Source organism: Mesoplodon bidens (genome assembly GCF_964165515.1).
Source record: "Mesoplodon bidens genome assembly, chromosome: 5".
NCBI lineage: Eukaryota > Metazoa > Chordata > Mammalia > Artiodactyla > Ziphiidae > Mesoplodon > Mesoplodon bidens.
In genome coordinates, this window is record NC_138161.1 from 53,582,102 (window position 1) to 53,599,117 (window position 17,016).

Here is a 17,016-nt window from a genome sequence, read left to right on the forward strand (position 1 = left end):
GGTACCTATCTTAGTTAAAAAATACTTTATTGCTAAAAAATGCTAATTATCATCTGAGGCCCTTTGCTGGTGGAGGGTCTTGCCTCGATGTTGATGGCTGCCGACTAATCAGGGTGATGGTTGCTGAAGTTTAGGGTGGCTGTGGCCATTTCTTAAAAGAAGATAATGAAGTCTGCTTCATCAGTTGACTCTTCCTTTCACAGATGATTGCTCTACAGCATGCAATGTTGTTTCATAGCATTTTACCCACAGCAGATCTTCTTTCAGAATTGGAGTCAATCCTCTCAAACCCTGCAGCTGCTTTATCAACTAAGTTTATGTAATATTCTAAACCCTTTGTTGTCATTTCAACACTCTTCACAGTTTCTTCACCAAGAGTCAATTCCATGTCAAGAAACCATTTTCTTTGCCATCCAGAAGAAGCAACTTATCGATTCAAGTTTTATCATGAGATTTCAGCAATTCAGTCACATTTTCAGGCTCCGCTTCTAATTCTAGTTCTTTTGCTATTTTTGCCACATCCGTAGTCACCACTTCTACTGAAGTCTTAATCCCTTCAAAAACATTCATGAGGATTGGAATCAACTTCTTTCAAACTCCTGATAATATTGATATTTTAACCTCTTCCCATGAATCACAAATGTTCTTAATGACATTTAGAACGGTGAATCCTTCCAAAAAGGTTTTCAATTTACTTTGCCCAGATCCATCAGAGGAATCACTATCTATGGAAGCTATAGCCCTATGAAATTAGTGTCTTAAATAATAAAACTTTAAAGTCAAAATGACTCCTTGATCCATGGGGTGCAGAATGGATGTTGTATTAGCAGGCAAGAAAACATTAATCTCATTGTACACCTCCATCAGAGCTCTTGCATGACCAGATGTGGTGTCAATGAGCATATTTTGAAAGAAATCTTTTTTTCTGATCAGTAGGATGCAATAGTGGGCTTAAAATATTCAGTAAACCATGTTGTAAACAGATGTGCTGTCATCCAGGCTTTGTTGTTCCATTTATAGAGCACAGGCAGAGTGTTCTGCCTCTTAATGGCCCTAGGATTTTCAGAATGGTAAATGAGCATTGGCTGCACTAGTCCCTAACAGGAGAGTCAGCCTGTCCTTTGAAGTTTTTTTTTGTTTGTTTTTGTTTTTTTTTATGGTAGCTGGCCTCTCACTGCTGTGGCCCCTCCCGCTGCAGAGCACAGGCTCCAGACGCGCAGGCTCAGCGTCCATGGGTCACGGGCCCAGCCGCTCCGTGGCACATGGGATCCTCCCGGACCAGGGCACAAACCCATGTCCCCTGCATTGGCAGGTGGACCCCCAACCACTGCACCACCAGGGAAGCCCTGTCCTTTGAAGTTTTGAAGCCAGGCTTTGACTTCTCCTCTCTAGGTATGAAAGTCCTAGATGGCATCTTCTTCCAATAAGGCTGTTTCATCTAATATTGAAAGCCTGTTTAGTGCAGTTACCTTCATGAATTATCTTAGCTAAATCTTCTGATAACTTGCTGCAGCTTCTACATCAGCACTTGCTGCTTCATCTTGCACTTTGATGTTATGGAGACGGCTTCTTTCCTTAAACTTCATGAACCAATTTCTGTTGGCTTCATTCTTCTCTTCTGCAGCTTCCTCACCTCTCTCGGCCTTTATAGAATCGAAGAGAGCTGAGGCCTTGCTCGGGATTAGGCTTTGGCTTAAGGGAATGTTATGGCTGGTTTGATCTTCTGTCCAGACCACTACAACTTTCTCCGTATCAGCAGTAAGGCTGTTTCACTTTCTTATCATTCATGTGTTCACTGGAATAACACTTTTAATTTCCTTCACTTTAATTTTCTTGTGCATTCACAGCTTGGCTGACTGTTTGGTGCAAGAAGCTTAGCTTTGGGCCTATCTCAGCTTTAAACATGCCTTCCTCACTAACCTTATCATTTCTAGCTTTTGATTGAAAGTGAGCGATGTGTAACTCTTCCTTTCACTTGAACACTTAGAAGCCAGTGAAGGGTTATTAATTGGCCTAATGTCAGTGTTGTGTCTCAGGGAATAGGAAGACTGAGGAGAAGGTGAGAGATGGGGGAACAGCTGGTCACTGGAGTAGTCAGAACACATACAGTATTTATCGATTAAATTCGCCCACCTTATATGGGCACAGTTTGTGGCCTCCTGAAACAATTACAATAGTAACTTCAAAGATCACTGATCACAAATCACCATACAAAATACAATGATGAAAAAGTTTGAGATACTGTGAGAATTACCAAAATGTGACACAGAGAGATGAAGTGAGCAAATGCTCTTGGAAAAATAGTGCCAATAGACTTACTCAATGCAGGGTTGCCACAAATCTTCAATTTGTAAAAAACACATCATCTGCAAAGTACAATAAATCAAAGTGCAATAACATGAGGTATGCCTATGTATGCCATCAAGGCTTTAAGGCAGGAAAATGTAAGGAAGTTAAATTAAAAATAAAAATCAGAAATTTTATCTTGGATAAGAAGCTAGGTACAGACTCTACAATAGGCTAATAATAAAATTTTAGATTATCTATTTTTTCATGTACTCTTTCACTTGAAACGATTTTATCAATAAAAATTTTGTTCATTATCATAAAAATTTTATAATTTTTTACAATTTCATAGCATCATTTTATATTTCCAGACATTAAGACAAGGAGCTTTTCTGGAAGAAAAGCATAAAGGCTCAATATTAATTTATTAAAATTAACCTTTAGGATCACTAGTAGGAAAAAGTCAAATAATAATAGCTCTCTCAAAAAAACATAGTGGTAGCTGTGTTTAGAGTATGAATGTAGAGGAGTTTTTAGGTTAGATTTATACATCAACATTATTCTTGGCAGAATATATTTACTCATTCATTTATTTTAAGAATTATTTATTAAGGGTTTATTATGCATCATGGTAGGTAATGGAAAGCTATGGCTCTTGCTCTCAAAGAGGGCATGATCCACTGAGGAGGTAAACACAGCAAAATAAATGCAGTGATTGAGTACTTGTGAGGAGACTCTAACTTGGATTCAGGATGATAAAGAATAGAGGAGGGCAAACTTCCTAGAGGGGGATTATTAGTTGATGAGGAGGAATTGGTAGGATAAAAATGGGTAGGCATGTGAGACCAGGAATAGAGTCAACAACAAATACAGAGAGGCTTAAAACAGATGGTTTTCTAGGGAACTCCACTAATGCTGCTAAAGCACAAAGTGAAAGATAAAAAATGGCAATGGATGGGTAGAGGGAGGGCTGGAAGACAGATTGTGGAGGACCTTCTATGTCATGTTTGGTATCTTGCTCCTTTTTCTTATGAGCAATGGAGAGATGCAGAAGGATTATAAGCAGGTGTAGACATATGGAGAATGAATTTGAAATGCTTAGCCTGGAGCTAATTGAGATGCTGCTAAAATAATCCACTTTAAAGATAATAAAGTAATAGTGGAAAGAAGAGTACTATAGATACATTTGAGAAATATTTGGGGGTAAAATCAGAGTATATTTATTGAATGGTAAAAATGGAGGGTGAAGAAATAATTAAGAATACATATTTATAGTGTGGGTGACTAGGTGGACAGTGAAGCCCCTAACTTGTATAAAAGATCCTAGAAAAGTAGGTTTAGAGAGAAAGAGGAGGGGCTAATGATATTTTAATTTTAAAGAGGGCTTTTGGCCATTCAAATGGCAGTATCTGGCAGACATTGAAATGTATAAGGTCAAAGCTCAATAGATATTTTTAACTGGGAATATCAATTCAGACATCATTTTTATATAGCTGGTAGTTAAAATGATAAGTGTGGGCTGAGATCTCCTAGTGAAAGAGTATGGAATAAGACTAGTGGATCAACACAGTATTTAGAAAGTTTTATGTGATCAGAGAAGAAAAAGTCCAATAAGGGGACAATAGAATCGGCTACAAGGTATTAGGAAATTCACGCTAGAGGATAAGTGCCAACAAAGTCTGGTAGGTAGAAAGTTTTATGTGTTCCTATATGTTTCTAGAAAGATGGACGGAACAATTATCAATTTTGCTTGCTACAGAAAGTCCAGGACAATAAGGAATAATATTTACCTATAGGCACTGTGATGAGGAAGTCATTAGTATCTTAGTGAGAGACTGTCCAGGGCTGTGATAGGAAAGAATCTTTATTACTATGCATTAAGGATGACCACATGAATGACAAAGCCGTGACAGAAATATGAACCAATCTTGGAGAAGTTTGGATGAGGAAGTACTGAGAAAGATTAGATCGTTCTTAGAAGGAAATATTGCCATTAAAGGGAAGTTTGTCTCTTTATAATGGGGAAGACCTGAGCATATTTAAATGCTCAGAGATAAGAGCCAGTTGAGAGGGAGAGGTTGAAAATACAGAGGTAAGAGGTAACATGGTCCTTAACTAACAGTGCAAGACTCCAGAGGAATCAGGATGGCACAGGCTTATTGGATGACAATACGTAGTAGGTGGGAAGTCAATGAATTCTTAGATATGAGAGGATAAAAAAAGTGAGCTTGGGTTTGTCTATAGACAGATTTGTAGATTTGGAGCCTGGACATAGAGCTAGATTATATCTGAAGGCTTCAATGGTATCAGTGCAATTGGAGATAAGGTCTTCAGCCCAGAAAGAGGGTGGTGGGAATTGATCAAGGCACTTAAGAAGAGAGATTGGAATCTGGAAGACTCATTGACAGAAATGGAAGGAGGAGTTGACCAAAGACGATAAACACATAAACTATTGATGCAGAGGAGCCATTTGAGATTTAAAACTGTGTATCAGATATGATCACAGTCGGCTTGGTTTGCTAGTTTTCTGCACAGGGGCTCAGTGCCTAGGGGATAGGAGCACAGAAGGCATATTTTAGCATTAATGTAAGTTTGGGTTTTTTGAGTGAAGAAAGCAGAAGAAGAAGAATGTAAGGAAATTGAGCGTGATCTAAGAGTCATCCAGGTAATCAGATAGAGAGATGGAGAGTAAAGAAGCCAGAGACTGGGCTTCCCTGGTGGCTCAGTCGTTGAGAGCCCGCCTGCCGATGCAGGGGACACGGGTTCGTGCCCCGGTCCGGGAAGATCCCACATGCCACGGAGCGGCTGGGCCCGTGAGCCATGGCCGTTGAGCCTGCGCGTCCTGAGCCTGTGCTCTGCAACGGGAGAGGCCACGACAGCGCGAGGCCCACATACCGCAAAAAAAAAAAAAAAAGTCAGAGACTGTAGAGAGGTCTAAGTGTAGAGAGAAAATAGAGGGAAATAAAGAACTATGGGAATCTAAATTGTTAAGGACAGAAGAGAAGAGCCTAAAAAGACAGGACATTGTGGCCAGGGATTAGAACTAAAGGGAAATGATTGAACAGACTGGGACTCAGATGTGATTTGGCCAAGACCACAGTACTGTCTAGCATCGATCTTAATCTCTATGGCTCTAGGGTGTTCTCATCAGTTACTTCTCACTTAATTTCTGTCCTACTAAAAAAATTTTTTTAAAGTATTACTTCACAAATATGGAGACAAGGTAGTGTGTGCTGTGAAGAGGCTTACCAAAGATAATAGGGAGTTAGTGAAGAGGCAAAAATATAAGTCAGGGTGTTTGTTGGGAAATTAGGTTAGAAGTGTCACTGAAACACTTGAATAAAGTCTTATAATTTTTTCTTCTTTGAGAGATATAGGGGGACTTCCCTGGTTGTCCGGTTGTTGGGACTCTGTGCTCCCAGGGAGGGGGGCCCGGGTTTGTTCCCTGGTCAGGGAACTGAATCCCGCATGCTGCAACTAAAGATCCCACATACCACAACTAAGACCTGGTGCAGCCGAATATAAATAAGTAAATAAATAACTATTTTTAAAAAAGAGAGAGATATACGTTTTATCACAGAACATAGCTGTAGAACTCTATACTTAACTAAGGATGTTGGAAAGAATAGCACAAAGATGCCCACATTCTGTTTGTTGAGGCATTCAGAAGAATTACCAGCACTTGCCCAATGTTAGGAAGAAAGAATTAGAGAGAGAGCGCAAGAAAGAGGAATAAGAAAGAAAGGCAATTTACATGTCTAATGAAGTCTATCAAAATATAACAAAATAGAAAGTTGAGTTATGCTGCAGGATTTCTTTTATATCACACACCAAAACATCCTAGAAATCTCGGCCTCTGTATCTTAATATTGTACAAATCCTCTTCTGTCTCTCTTCTCTACCTAAACAAACAAACAAAAACCCCCCCAACTTTCCCTGAAACTCAGACTACCATGGCTAATACCTTTCTCTTCCTTCCCCACTCATCTTCCATGCTCTTCTCTACAGGAAAATCTCAGCCTTCCCCTTCACTAAAATTCATCTTACTGGATTGCAGAGAAGTGAAGGGGAAAATAAGGGAGCTGAAAATCTAATAATATGATGATATGTATTTTTCTGTTTGCTAAACTGTTGCTAAATTATTACCAGGAACAAGGCTAAGATATCCACATGTTGTTATTCTATGTTTGCATATTCATGTAGGGAATAAAGAAGTAGATGAAGAGAAATGCTGTTAGAGTCTTTTTAAAAGAAAGTTTCTCTGTCTGTCATTGTCTTTCATGTCTGTGGTATCCTATGATAGTGAAGCTTGGGCTCTGGAGTTGGGCTGCTTGGGTTTAAATCCTGGCTCTTCCACTTATGAGCTCTGTGCCTCTAGGCAAGTTATTTAGGGAAATTAAATACACCTGCATTTCCTCATCTATAACACAAGGGTGATGATAATAGCACTGAACTCACCGAGTTATTATGAGGATTAAAGGAGATAATGTTGGTAATATACAGTAAGTCCTCAATAAATGTTAATCATTATTACTTTGACTGCTAATACAGAGAAAAGAAGAAAAAGGAGGTCAGAGAGAAGAGAACCTAAATGTGTCAGTTTACTCTAGAAATAGTCTGTGAAATAGAAAGTTATTAGAATTTTTCTTTACACTGAAGTGCTCAAAGCTAGGAGACCAGCAAACCTTCAAGTGTTTTTGACATAGGTTCTTTGGATATAAGACGGCTGTTTAGTGGTCCCAAGTAAGATTTAATTACACAGTTGAATTCCAAGTGAAGTGAATTAGAAAGACAAATATCATATGATATTGCTCATATGCAGAATCTAAAAAACTATTGATACAAATGAACTTATTTACAAAACAGAAACAGACTCACAGACATAGAAAACAAACTTATGGTTACCAAAGGGGAAAGGTCGGGGGGAGAGATAAATTAGGAGTTTGGAATTAACATATACACACTACTATATATATATAATATAGTTAAACAACAAGGGCCTACTGTATAGCACAGGGAACTCTGCTTAATATTCTGTAATAATCTAAATGGGAAAAGAATTTGAAAAAGAATAGATATATGCATAAGTGAATCACTTTGTTGTACACCTGAAACTAACACAACATTGTAAATAAACGATAGTCCAATATAAAATAAAAAATTTTTAAAAAGCATACATGAAATATGTGCATATTTCTCCAGGAAGGGGCATCGGTTATCAGAGAGAACTTCCATTTTATTTGATGACATAGTAGACTATAGGGTTCATAATATAGAAGGATTAATGATAATTGTGAAGATAATACTTTTACACTGTAAAGTTGCTAGTTATAAACTTAAATGATATGAGTGATTAAGACTTGTTAGCAGATGATTATGAACATAAGTGCAAATATATGTAATATCTTTAGAATACTTGTAACAAGTGTACTGCACCCTTTCAAATGATAAGTTGATTTTTAGATGTGACTAAAAATAGTAGCTGACATTTATTTTATGGAAATATTCTAAGATCTTTTCATGTAGTAATTAACTTCTTACTCACAACAACCAGAGAGGTGGGCTCTATTTTTATCACTTTATGGATAAAGAAATTGATGGAGGGCTGAGTAAAATCATATATACAGTAAATAGTGTACTGAAACCCAACCAACTCTATATTACCTCCCCAAAATACTAAACATAGTCCATTATCTAGATTTTTTAAATAACACATGAATTAAATCTTACTTTACCAAGGACTAGAATAAACTTTTAATAATTTAACTCAAACAAAATTTTTTAAATTCATAGTTGGTGTTTCTGTGTACTTAATGTAATTATATTTGCAATCCAGGATTTTATCATTTGCATTTACCATTCAATAGAAGTTAATTTTCAGAAGCACTCTTAGAGAAAATTTGCCACTTAAACACCTAACTTTGAAAAAAGTAAAATATAATTTATGGTTATATAAAAACAGGAATTTACTGTTTCAAACAGTACTAGCCTTGAACACAATCACAACACACTCTTAACTTAAAAGGTTAAATTAGGCTTTAAGGGAAAATTAAAATGACCATTGTTCATGATTATTAATTTGGTTAAAAGTTTTGAGAAATTGGTTTCATCATGAGCCAGGGAACAAACTGATTTATAGAAATATATTGGTCTATTTAATACATAATAGAATAAAACCGTACGTGCAAGTTTTTTAAAACTTATATATATATATAAAACCCCTTTCTATAGACATGAAATGTTCCTGAACAATAACTAAATCATCTACAAAATAAGGGCTCAGTTGCTTCTTTAAATGTAGATGATTTTTGGACCCAATGAACAACAAAATAAATACAGAAATTAATTATTTCAATAATGACCAAGGAGTTTCCTGGAAGAATTATTTGTGAATGAAACCTTAAAAAGCATATAATAAGGATTTACACAGTTTCAGAATTTTAAAACTTTAAAAAAATAAATACAAAGCTTTAAATATTTAGCATAATGATTCTACATGAAATTTCTTGAAAATTTACTGAGTTTGTATATTCTCTTTAAAGTCATGTCATGAAATAAGATAAATTCTGTTTTATTAATCTCATTCTTATGTAAATTTTGATTGATATGAGTTGATAAGGCATAATATTAAATGTTAAGACACTTGATCTCAAACAAAGCACTTTTGGGGGTTTTTTGGTCACAGTTGTCCTTTTTTCTTACATCTTTAATGGATTATAATTGCTTTACAATGTTGCGTTAGTTTCTACTGTACAACAAAGTGAATCAGCTATATGTATACCTATCCCCTCCCTCTTGAGCCTCCCTCCCACCCTCCCCATCTCACCCCTCTAGGTTGTTACAAAGCATGGAGCTGATCTCCCTGAAACAAAGTACTTTTTTTTTTTTTTTTTTTGCGGCACGTGGACCTCTCACTGTTGTGGCCTCTCCCGTTGCAGAGCACAGGCTCCAGACGCGCAGCCTCAGAGGCCATGGCTCACGGGCCCAGATGCTCCACGGCATGTAGGATCTTCCCAGACCGGGGCACGAACCGGTGTCCCCTGCATCGGCAGGCGGACTCTCAACCACTGCGCCACCAGGGAAGCCCCAAAGCACTTTTATAAATACTTACATTTATTGTTGCTTTTGACAGTTTCCCTTAAATATAGGACATCTCTTCTGTGCTTGTGTTCTGAACTAATTGAGTTACAGAGTAAAGCAGATGAATAATAACTAATAATAATACCACTAATAACTTTCAGATAATGTAGTTTTTAGGTCTGTTACTGTTAGGTAAGTAGATTTTGTGCAGCTCTTCAGAATTAATCAAACAAGTTATAGAAAGTACTGGGAATCTGCAGGGTTTCCCTTTAAAGAGAATGGAGGAAGGAAGGGTCAGCCTATTTCTCTTCCCAAAGATATAGCACTTCTTATCCCCTGGGGAGGAGTGAATGAGAGGGTGGAGAGAAGCCAAGAGTGTCATGTTAACTGATATACCTTCGCATGGAAGAAGGTATCAGTAGTGGGAAATAAGTGTTGGCCCAAATACTATCACCCATAACCTCCAGGTATGTGCTTGAGGAAGAGTTTACAATAACTGTCTAAAGAGATAAATCAGAGAACTCATAAAAATACTTTGCATGGGGGCTTCCCTGGTGGCGCAGTGGTTGAGATTCCACCTGCCGATGCAGGGGATGCGGGTTCGTGCCCCAGTCTGGGAAGATCCCACATGCCGTGGAGAGGCTGGGCCCATGAGCCATGGCCGCTGAGCCTGCGCGTCCAGAGCCTGTGCTCCGCAATCGGAGAGGCCACAACAGTGAGAGGCCCACGTACTGCAAAAAAAAAAAAAAAAAAAAGAAAGAAAGAAAAAAAAATTCTTTGCATGAAACCAGGGTATTTATGACTGGATGACAGTCATTAGAGGCAGATTTCATCTATTCTGATACACTTCCTTGCCTTTTGCTCCTCGTTTTCTTGGTTACCCCTTGCACAAAACCCTCAGAAGGAGCATTAGCGGATGACACACTGGCAGCAGCAAAAGCAACGTTATGCTCAAACGCCATGGCCTCTGACTCTTCTCCAGCCAATTTTCTTCAAAATTCTCGAATTTTCTGACCATATTCATGGAAGCTTTTGGAGGACAAGATGTAAATAAGGATTTTCAAACCAGTGGCTCACAGACCAACTAGTAGCATGTTTTTTGTGGTATGTTTGTTTGGATCTTTACTGTGTGTTTTATTTTAATTATATTTATTCATTTACTTTTGGATCTTAGGTATAGAAAGCTGGATAATTGCACTCCTTAGTCCATAGCATGTTATTATCATATGTCCATGTAATACTTTTGGTTTTGTTTTGTTTTGTTTTTTTTCGGTACGCAGGCCTCTCACTATTGTGGCCTCTCCCGTTGCGGAGCACAGGCTCGGGACGCGCAGGCTCAGCGGCCATGGCTGACGGGCCCAGCCGCTCGGCGGCATGTGGGATCTTCCCGGCCCGGGGCACGAACCCGTGGCCCCTGCATTGGCAGGCGGACTCTCAACCACTGCGCCACCAGGGAAGCCCTGTTTTTTTTTTTTTAATTTGGTATTCCTCTCTCATTTCTCATATCAGTCTTGTCTCCCATAACCAAGGCAGGATTCTAATGTGTTTGATTTATATCATTCAATGTACATGAAATCTTATAAACTATTTTGGGTTGTTTTTTATGTAAACATTTTAAATTTATATAAATATTATGCTGGAAATCTCATTCAATTTCTTTTTTTCTCAGTGCTGTGTTTTATAAATTCATGTGCTATGTGCCATAAACCATTTTTATAAAAGTTGAATCAGGGGCTTCCCTGGTGGCGCAGTGGTTGAGAGTCCGTCTGCTGATGCAAGGGACACGGGTTCGTGACCCGGTCCGGGAAGATCCCACATGCCGCGGAGCGGCTGGGCCCATGAGCCATGGCCGCTGAGCCTGCACGTCTGGAGCCTGTGCTCCGCAACGGGAGAGGCCACAACAGTGAGAGGCCCGCACACCGCAAAAAAAAAAAAAAAAAAGTTGAATCAGTTCCCAACATTTACAAATTAGAAGATTTTTACACACAAATGCAGATTATTGGTTTCTCTTTGAGTCTATTTCTGCATGGCAAACAATCACAGGAGCTGTATTGACTGCTGCCTTAAGAAGGAGCATATGCTTTCTATTTTTCTGTTAGACACTAGTCACTCATTACCTGTTCCCTGTAAGCATTTCAATTTGCAGCCTCTAGAAGCTAAGAAACATGAACATGGGACACTGTGGCCTGTTAAACTCTTATATTTTCCTTCCCTTCTCCCCTCCCTTGTTCCCATCACTAAGTCTCCAGTTTAACTTCTAACTACCAGTATCTTTTTCTTGGTTATTAGCAACTTTTTCTTGAAGGACAAAAAGTGACTCTAGGATTCCTTTCCATTTCCACATTTCTATATAATTCAGCCCTTTTTCTCCATTAGGCCCTTCTACTATTTTCTATGTGAATATCCGTTCTTTTACTTTTACTCAAATTATGCACTTTGTCCTCGTTTATGAGATGCCATCTCCATCAGTAAATATCATTCCCATATTTCCATTAGAGCCCTGTTGTTTTTCTTCTATACTCTCTCATAGTACTCCCTGTTCTATCACTGCTTCTAAAACCAGAATCCCCTACACCCTCACACATATCTCTTCTTTTGAAGTAGTATATACGTTCTGCTTTTACCATTCATTCATTCCTTCAGCCATTCAGCCAGTCAACAAATATTTATTGAGCTACTACTAGGTGCTAGGAACACTGTTCTAGTTTCTCGGAATACAGACATAAACAAAAAACAAACAAAAGGAATAAAATTATCTTCCTATTTCCATCCTCATGACTTATAGAGGATATCAATAGTGGGGGATATGCAGTGGCCAAACACCATCACTCTCCCGCACCATTAAGTAGTTTTTGTAACTGGTTCGAAAAAATGTATGACTGCTCTTATTGACTTTTATAATTTTCACCTGTTGCTTAAAAATAGGTCGAAAATACACTTAAGTCTTACCATCTATTAGATTCCTTAATCAATTTGGAGAATGGTAGGTTTAGATTTAGTTCCAGGTTGATTTTACTAAGTTTCCTGCAAAATCAGCAAAAAGCAGTGGAAATAACATACTCAGACTAAGGAGAAGTGTGGGAACTTCTCCCTAATATCTCCCTATTTCTTTGTGGAGCCAAATCCTAAGTTTGGTGGTCACTACAGACAATATAGAATGAGGAATACACCAGGTCAGAGGATCCAGGCCATACTTTGAACCATCAGGCTTGGGCGGGGGTGGGGTGGGGGTGGGGGACAGGTGGTTCCTCACTGTGCCCCAATCACCTACCTTTCTGTTCTATTTCCAATGTGATACTAGACCCACAGGAGGCCAGGCCATGTTGACCACAGTAAGCAAGAAATTTCTTATTATCAGAGCCTCTCACTATTTCTAGATGAGAGGAAATCTGGCTTGTAAGTGTTTGAGGTGAGAAGCTCACTGATAAGGAGGTTGTAGAACCTGCATTAAATGGTAGCTCTCTTCCCTAAAAGGGGTAGAAAGAACACACTTGAGAGAGTTCTCTGACAATTTACTTTGTGCATCTGGCGATGTATTCCCTGGCCTCAGTCCTGAATGACCAGAAACAGGGTGTTATCCATTGAAAGCGCTTTGTCTTTTCTTAATCTGGTTCAGATCTGGTTTGTGAAAGTCCAAGGCAAGACAAGCTCAAGACAAAAAATTGTATATACCTATAGGAAAATTGTATATACCTATGGAGATTTTTTTTTTTTTTTTTTTTTTGCAGTACACGGGCCTCTCACTGTTGTGGCCTCTCCCGTTGTGGAGCAAGGCTCCGGACGCACAGGCCCAGCGGCCATGGCTCACGGGGCCGGCCGCTCCATGGCATGTGGGATCCTCCCGGACCGGGGCACGAACCCGTGTCCCCTGCATCGGCAGGCGGACTCCCAACCACTGCGCCACCAGGGAAACCCTGGAGATTTTCATATACTAATTTTAAGTTGGATTTCAATGATTTTTGTTACTACTACAGCTTGAATTGACATTTTTTTTGTTAATATATACAAGATATTTCTGATATTTTGAAGTTAATGTCTTTCTTTTTTTGGTGAGCATTGTTTAAAGTAAGAAAGTCAATAACTCAATTTAACAATATCATCCAAACCTATCAAATGTATTTGTTCTCAGTTGGTAACTGAATCATATTCATGCATTTTATTTATAAAAATAAAAATTTTTTCATGCTAGTTTCAGAGAGACAGGATATATTAGCGAAGTTGCTTTCTATTCTGTGACAGGATCTAATGTTTATTGACTACCTACTACATGTCAGGCACTGTACATGTTGCTGTACATATTCTATTGAAATTAATTCAAGTTAAATTAAGGATGGGGTATTTCTATTTTAGATCTGAGGATAATTAATATCACAGAAGTAAGTAACCTGGTGGAGATTACACAGATAGTATGTGGAAGAATTATAATTAAATAATGATATTAAATAAAGCCTACACACACACACACACACACACACACACACACACTTTGAAGACTAAGCCAACTGTTCAGAACTTGGAAATGAACGTATCTGATTCCAGATCTCATACTTACCCCATTTTAATAATGATAGTGTTATAAGAAAGAGACAACCTGCCTTGATTCTCTTCCCCAGGGCTGGCATGGCTAGGTAGGCTTAGCCAGTGTGATTTGAGGGGTTCTGGGAAGGAAGGCTTACTCAGACCCAGACTATCTCTATACAAATCCCCATCTGAAAGGCTTCAATTTAAGAGTCAATATCAATAAAACTTCAGGGAATTTGTTGATCCAAACCATTTCCAGTGGTGACAGATAACAGAGAACACGGTCCCCAAGAATTAAGACAAAGGACGACGTATAGGTTTTCCCTGGGAAGGGAAGCAACAGGTAATACTGAGAAGGCCATAGAACAGACATGAGGCAGCAAATAATAAGCTGCACTTATTTACAGTTTTCTCTGCTCAGTACATGGAAAGGCATCAATTCTGACCTTTAGAAAAATATTAGGTTTTGATATGATATTGTCAATTTGGTATAAAAATCATTTAAGAAAGTAAACATAGTACCCTACGATGTCTTAATTTGCTTTTTTTTTTTTCAAATAAAGCGTACCTGCTTCAGATGTGTCAGATGTGTTCTCTTCTGGTAAGGTGTGTTATCTCAAGGTCAAACAAATCCCAGCAGGGAGACCACAAATACACAGCATTATAAATGACCTCTGGAGAAGAGAAGAGTGAATATTAATCAATTGTAAGCACTCCAAGACAGCAGGAGACTCTTTTGGCTAGGTTGCATGACACTTCTTCTAATGGCATGACTACTTGACAGCTCTTTCATTCTGGGGGAAAAAAAAAGTTGAACAAGAGTCAAAGAGGTCATAAGCCAAATCAAAACCTCAAAGGAGAAATCAAACCCCAGAAGTACTCTTTAAAAAGATGGACAGTGTATCCAATGTGTAGACATGTTACAATGACTCATATTTGATTTTAAAATATTATACAATCAGCTACTAAGCATCAATAATTTCAATTCAGTGAGGACAATGAAGATTTTTCAAAAACAAAGACAAAACTAGAAAGAGGGCCTCCCTGGTGGCGCAGTGGTTGAGAGTCCGCCTGCTGATGCAGGGGATACGGGTTCGTGCCCCGGTCTGGGAGGATCCCATATGCCGCGGAGCGGCTGGGCCCGTGAGCCATGGCCGCTGGGCCTGCGCATCCGGAGCCTGTGCTCCGCAACGGGAGAGGCCACAACAGTGAGAGGCCCACATACCGCAAAAAGAAAAAAAAAAAAAAAAAAAAAAAAAAAAAAACAACTAGAAAGATTGCTCCAAGCAATTAGTTAATTGGGAGCAGCAAAACAAAGAATAATTAAATTATGGTTTTATTTTTATTTTCTTACCACTAGCAATATAGTCATTGGTTTTCTCTGGTGACTGAAAAATCCGAGTTCCTATTTATAATTCATTCATCCACTTATTCCTTCAACGAGCATAAAAAACTTAGCTCTACTATATGCTAAGGACTGTCAAAATCATTAGGGTTAAAAAATACCAGAAGAGGAACTTCCCTGGTGGTTCAGTGGCTAAGACTCTGTGCTCCCAATACAGGGGGCCTGGGTTCAATTCCTGGTCAGGGCCCACGTGCTGCAACTAAAAGATGCTGCACGCCACAAGTAAGACCTGACGCAGCCAAATAAATAAATAAATATTAAAATAAAAAAAATACCAGAAGATAGGAGAGATGAGATGGAAAGCCAGAAAAGAATTGGAAAGTTTAGTACCTGGAGAAGGAGGCAATGTGTAGGTCAAGAGAAGGGAAGACGCCTGTCAATGCAGGGGACACGGGTTTGAGCCCTGGTCTGGGAAGATCCCACATGCCGCAGAGCAACTAAGCCCGTGCACCACAACTACTGAAGCCCGAGTGCCTAGAGCCCGCGCTCCGTAACAAAGAGAAGCCACCGCAATGAGAAGCCCCTGCACCACTACGAACAGTAGCCACCGCTTGCTGCAACTACAGAAGGCCTGCACGCAGCAACAAAGACCCAACGCAGCCATAAATAAGTAAGTAAATAAAGAGAAGGGAAGAAACTGAGTGTCAGGGGTATAAGGTTGAAACCCAAAGAACAAACAGGTGGAATGGTGGGTACTGGACCTTCCTCCATAAAAAATCATCATCTGTCTGTTTGCACTTTTGATGTCTTGCCTACTGTAGTTGCTGGGCTTCCATACTTGTGGAAGTTGTACAATATCCTGCACCAAGACAGTTTAAGTGAAAGTTTCTGTGATTCTAGCTGTCACGTATCTACTTTGTATGTTAACCTTAGTAATTACTAAATGCTGATCAGAAATGTTGGTCATTTTAACAATGTAAATTGAATCATATTAACATCCCAGCTGAAAAATGCTTTAAAAGCTTCCCATTGCACCTGGAATAAAATTCATCCTCCTTAGCATCACCTATTAGGCCTTATGTGATCTGGTCCCTGACTACTTCCCCAATTTCACTCTCAGTCACTCACCCCTGACTCTCCATTCTCCATGTGCATTCACCTCCCTTTAGTGCCTCAAACACAGAGGCCAAGGCTTCTGCTTGTGCTGGTCCCTTTGCCAGGATTTCCCACTCCCACGCCCACCACCCTCCATCTGACTAACTTCATTCATCTTTTTTTTTTTTTTTTTTTTTTTTTTTTGCGGTATGCGGGCCTCTCACTGTTGTGGCCTCTCCCGTTGCGGAGTACAGGCTCCGGACGCACAGGCTCAGCGGCCATGGCTCACGGGCCCAGCCGCTCCGCGGCATGTGGGATCCTCCCAGACCGGGGCACGAACCCGTGTCCCCTGCATCAGCAGGCGGACTCTCAACCACTGCGCCACCAGGGAAGCCCACTTCATTCATCTTTGCAATTTGATTTCCAATGTCCCTCCCTTGATGGTTCTTCTAACCATCAAGTCTAAAATAAATGTCAGTCCCTCATTATTTTCTATCATTGAAAACTGTCCTTTGTTTTTCCTTATAGCACTTGTTCAAATTGGAATTGTATGACAGTATATAATGCAATTATATTATAATGTACCTGGAGTACCAAAAGCTCCATAAAGACGGGGGCCATGTTGTTTTTCATTTACAATATAATGCATGATTTATAAGAAATACTAGATAAATGTTTGTTAAAAGAGT